Raw genomic sequence first — 5,952 nt, 5'->3', positions numbered from 1 at the left:
CAATAGATCATGAAGATGAATGTAATGTTATTACCTCTCTGGTTCATATTGAAAACAAAAAATTAAACGAGTTTGTTTTATGGCCTCTCTTTATCTAACACAATGCCAGTAAGGCTTGTGGCCATTTATCTTGTGTCTTAATGAGCAATAGAGACCATAAAATTGAGAAAATATCAAAAAAAGTGTTGTTATTTGTTGTTATTCTTAATAATTCAACTCTCTAATTGTGCCATTTCTTTATAAATTTACATATATATGTATTTTTATTATTCTACGCTGCTGTATAGAGATATGTTTTTAATTACTAGCAGCCAGAGATGGGTTAATAATGAAGGCTCTTGAGATTCTTGATGTGAAACCCAGGCACTTGCATTTTTTTGTTTTGAGAAAGATTTTTGCTATTGGGTGTTTGCGCTCAACAGAGAAACAGAGAGACAGAAAGTGAGAAATCACTCTCCAGGGGGGATGGCCATGACACAATCTCTTCTCCTCCATTCTCCTATCCAGATTTTGGGCACGCACACACACGCGCCAGGCATGAGGTTAAGCCACTGGGTCCGGGACTTGAACCCACAGTAGACTACATGGGAATCCAGCAATATAGCCATTACACCAACTGCTGGTCCCCTGAACACATACTTTTAACTTCACTAGAAGTCCCTGCCACTAGAAGTCTAGTATCATAGTTTTTTTTAAAATTATTATTATCATCATAATCTTCTTTATATTACATTGGGTTACATATAATTTTTTTTTTTGGAGAGGTTTTTTTTGCTATAGGGCGCGTGCGCTTGCCAGACAGACAGAAAGAGACAGAGAGATAGAAAGCAGGAAATCACCCCCCAGGGGAGATGGCCACTCCGCAATCCCTTCTCCTCCATTCTCCTCTCGGGATCTTGGGCACGCACGCACACGCGCCCAGCGTGAGTTTAAGCCACCGGGTCCGGGACTCGAACCGTGGTCGACTACGTGGGAGTCCAGCGACATAGCCATTACGCTAACTGCTGGTCCCAAGGGTTACATATAATTTTACAGTGTATTACATTGCTTTTACAAAAGGGAATGCCATGCATGTCAGTCAATACATAGACATTAATCTCCCCACTTCATCATTCAATATCTTTTCTATGTTTTTTCCAGTCATTATTATTATTATTCTAATTATTTTTTAAAACAGTCAATCACTACTTCTCATTTTGCTTGTAAAGACTTTACCCATCATGAAATACTTCTCAGACCAATCTAGTTGAGAATACTATACATGTCATCACCAACAGGTAATAAGCTATATCTGTTTCTCACTAACGTCTTACCTCTCTATTGTTCTCTTGCTATCTTTCTCTATCCTCTTCTCCTCAAAAATATGGAATGCTTCACGAATTTGCATGTCATCCTTGAGCAGGGGCCATGCTAATCTTCTCTGTATCGTTCCAATTTTAGTATATGTGCTGCCAAAGCGAGCACTCTAGTATCATCGTTTCAACAAGTTAAAGGGCCTTGCTGTTTTTTCTTTTTTTTGGAGAAGTTTTATTTATTTATTTATTTATTTTGCTATAGGGCACGTGCGCTCGCCAGACAGACAGACAGAGACAGACAGACAGAAAGCGAGAAATCACCACCCCCCCCAGGAGGGGTGGTCATGCCACAATCCCTTCTCCTGCATTCTCCTCTCGGGATCTTGGGCACGCACGCACATGTGCCTGGCGTGAGTTTTAAGCCACCAGGTCTGGGACGCGAACCGCAGTCGACTACGTGGGAGTCCAGCAACATAGCCATTACACTAACTGCTGGTCCCCAAGGGCCTTGCTGTTTGTGCCCTGTTTGCTCCCTCTCCCCACAATACCTTTTTAATTTTTCCTTCAGAAGAATATCCAAAACAGTGGTTTGCCTGTATGTATGCATGTGCGTGAATTAGGGTGTGTTTAGTAGAAATGCTCTTATTCTTTTTCCAAATAAATTTTCTTCAGACTTAACAATGGCATTGAACAAAGCCAAACTGATAGAACTGTAGTGGCTTGAGGACCGCTGATTCTCCTAGACCCTAACCATCATCAGAACAACAGAGCTACTGAAAACACCATGTTAAAATCTGTCTCTCTGATGCCAGAGAATTTCATTGTCTCACTAAGTGGCTGCCAAGAAAAAGCTTATACTATAGTTTGGATGTTCCCCCAAAGTTCATGTTTTGGGACTTGATTGCATTGTAATGATATTAAGTGAAAACCTAATCCCTTCATGGTGTCCCAGGGTGGGGCCTTTAAGTGTAATAAAATCATTAGAGGAAGGCCCATAGGATGGAATTCTAGTGGGTTTACAATAGGGGAGAAGAGACCAGAACAGGCAAAACTTAGAGACAATTGCTTTGTTCAAGATCCTGCCCTCTGCCATGTTGTCACCAGCCTGATGCCAGCCTCATGCCTTTGAACTTACCAGCTGTCCAAATTGTGAGTCAAACCTCCATTCTGTATGACTCATCCAATTTCAGATATTTCTGTTGGCAATGCAATAGCAGACCAGCATGGTTTATTTCAAATATGACAGGAAGACACACCCACCCCCAGAACAATTTGCTGAACTCATGCAACAAGGAATCTTATCCTGGAAGTCTGTATCTATCTCCACTTTCCCATGCTTTTGTAGCTATGCTTCAAAAGCCAATAACTGTGGAAATTTAAAAGATTTGTTCTTTTTCAATTCCCTGTATAGATATTTCTAAACTTTTTCTTTCTTAATTTCTTTTTGATTTTCTTTTTTAAAATTTGACAGAAGGCATGTGCACTCACTCACTAGAGAGAAACAGAAAGAGAGGGAGAGAGAGAAAGCACCCCCACAATGAGGCATGGTTATGCTGCAATCCTTTCCCCATTACTTCATTCTGTCAGGATTTGGGGCATGTACATGCATGCACACACACCTGGCATGTTTCTCAAGCCATAGATCTAGAACACAAACTGAACTGTTTACCACATGGAATCTGCAAATCAGTTTCAAGGAACATTTCAAGGGATCTGCAAAGGGAAACCCAATTATGAAAGGATCATATATAGCCTGAAAGGGGCATGTGGAATAAGCACATCATTTTGACAACTTTGCTTTGGTGATTTGGGGAAGTGATTATGGGCAGGTAGTAAGTATATGAGTTCTTGGGCTTTGTTAAAAAGCAAAACAAAGAAAGGCTGGTTGCCAGCAGGGCTTCTTTCTGTCCACTTTTTTTTTTTTATTTAAACTTATTTATTTACATTCATTCACTATACATCATTACAGCATACAAAATGAGATTTCCCATCCAGAATACACTGTATGTTGGCTCAATCAGGCACATCAACATACGTGTTATCAACAAATAATTATCCATTTCTTATTTCCTGTATATTTTACTTTTTTTTTTTTTTTTGGCCATTCTTGATTCCCTATCCCTTACCCTCTGCTGTGTCCCACCATCCTCCCACATTGTCTCTGGTATCTATGGTTGCTTTCTATGCCTTTTCCCCCCATTTAATTTGATTCGCTAATGAATTTAATTAGTCTAGATATTTCCAATAGCAAGTGCAGCTGATATATACATATACATGAACACAAGTCTGACTTTGGGCATAAACCTTAGTGAATAGAATGAACATACTATAAAGTAACACCTAGCTGGGGCTATATAACTTACTGCAGTCATCAAATACACATTTTTAAAAAAATTTTGATAAAAATAGTTTTCATGGTTTTTTTTCCTCCCAAAACTCTGGCCACTTCCGAGTCTCTGCCACTAGTCTTTGTATCTACTGCACACTCATCCCCACCCCCACCACCAGAGTCTGGGAATCTTTGTGATTACCATAAAAAGAGAGCTTAGATAAAGGTGTTAGCTGAAAATTGTGCAGTGCATAAAGGCTTCTATGCCTTTCAACAACCCAGTAGTTAATCTTATTACAAGTCAGTAAAACAATGCTTAGACAAGCTAACTGAGTTGACCAAAGTTAGTGATGGAGATGGGATCTCATCTCAGACTTTTCTGACTCCAGAGTCCATAAGCTTTCCAGTACATTAGCTTGTCCTAGGGAAAAAGGCTTTGGTTGGAGGAAGAAATAAAAAATGAGCAAGAGGGACCAGCAGCTGGTGTAATGGCTATGTCACTGGACTCCCATGTAGTCGATTGTGGTTTGAGTCCTGGACCCAGTGGCTTAAAAATTTAATAATTTTTTTTTATTAAAAAGTTTTATTTTTCTATGCATGACACTAATCTGTGGCATCTAAAATTTCAAGAGTTTTGGAGTTACATAGACCCACATACTGGTTTATTTCACTAACTAGTTAGAAGATCCAGGGTGAGATTCTTAAGCACAGGGAGCCCCTACCTTTTCATCTTTAAAAAGATAAGACTGGGACAACCCCACAGAGCCAATCCTAAATAGCCAATTGAGGTTCATCTTTTTCTAATTTAAATCTGTGCTGTTTTCAGTATGTTAAAAATAGATTTACATTACACAAATCAATTCATGGCTTCATCACCCAGTTACCACAAGAAGGACTCATAGATATAGTCAGTCTCTTATCTCCCTCATTAATCTTCTCCCCTTCTGATCAATTTCCATCAGTTTTATCTCTGCACCATCGCTTCAGAGTGAAGGCCCTGGTGACTTGAAAAACACTCTGTGCACTTAAGTGTGCATGCCCAAAACTGAAAAAGTGGAGAAGTAGAGGAGAAGGGATTGTGGCATGACCAGGACTCATTTGGGGGTGCTTTCTTTCTCTCTTTGGCAAGTGCACATGGCCTCTAGCAATGAAGGGAAAATTAATTAATTAACTAATTAAAAGATGAGACTAACTTGTACCTCATAAGGATATTGAGAGTCAAAATAAATCATATTTTACATTTATATATATATATATATTTTTTTTTTTTTCTTTCGGAGAGGTTTTTGCTAGAGGGCACGTGCACTAGCCAGAAAGACAGAGAGACAGAGAGACAAAAAGTGAGAAATCACCCCTCGGGGCGATGGACATGCTGCAATCCCTTCTCCTCCATTCGGCCCTCCGGATCTTAGGCACTCACGCACACGCACCCGGTGTAGTTTAAGCCACCAGATCTGGGACTCGAACCAAGCAAATACATGGGAATCCAGCAACATAGCCATTACACCAACTGCTGATCCCAAAATAAATCATATTATAAAGAACCTGGTAGTGTCTCATGAATAGTAGATACTCAGTAACCTTTTAATAATTATGGAAGATATTGAAGATGTAGGCATTTCAGACAAACTTAGAACCACATGTAAATAAACTAACAGGAAGAGGTGTACTCTTTCAGAGAGCCTGTTTAGAACTTATCTTCCTAGGTAACAAGACAATTATTTGAAACACAAAAGAAAGCAATGTTCTATTTATTTCATTTCTTAGGTAACCATTGTATCATTAGTATCAGATGTGAATTGGACATGATCTGCAAGGTTTCAGGTTCCATTCCGGTTCAGTATTCAAATGAGTACTAGCAAAGAAATATGTCCTTGGATGAAGAAGAGGAGACTGGAACAAGAGTTATTTTTTATTGACATCTTTCTCTAATTTAAATTTGTGCTGTTTTTAGTATGTGAAAAATGGATTCGCATTAGACAAATCGATTAATGGCTTCATCATCCAGTTACCGAAAACAGGACTTCCAGATATATTCAGTCTTTTATCTCCCTCACTAGTCTTCTCCCCTTTTAATCAGTTTCCATCGGCTTTATCTCTGTGACTTCTCTTCAAGGTGCCCTTAAGTTATACTTGTGCAGGCACTACCTTGTATCAGGTCCTCAACATCCCACACTAAAATTTCTGCAGTAATCATAATTTCCCTGTCTTTAGTATCTTTCTTCTTCCAGTCATGTTCCAGAACACTGACAAAATGGCCATTTTAATGTGCAAATCCAACTATGTCATTACTCAGAATGAAATATCTCAATAGCTCCTAACTGTCTA

General features: G+C 39.2%; 1 non-coding gene across 1 annotated transcript; it reads right to left on the bottom strand.

Moving 5' to 3' along the window:
- Positions 1 to 1,357: 1,357 nt before the first annotated feature.
- On the bottom strand, positions 1,358 to 1,464 carry LOC114007500 (U6 spliceosomal RNA). Its single transcript, XR_003549118.1, has one exon. It is a non-coding gene; the product is annotated as a U6 spliceosomal RNA (small nuclear RNA).
- Between the last annotated feature and the right edge of the window lie 4,488 nt (positions 1,465 to 5,952).

The sequence above is a fragment of the Tupaia chinensis genome, unplaced genomic scaffold, assembly GCF_000334495.1.
Source record: "Tupaia chinensis unplaced genomic scaffold, TupChi_1.0 Scaffold000184_1, whole genome shotgun sequence".
Classification (NCBI taxonomy): Eukaryota; Metazoa; Chordata; class Mammalia; order Scandentia; family Tupaiidae; genus Tupaia; species Tupaia belangeri.
This window is presented reverse-complemented; position numbering and strand designations above follow the sequence as displayed.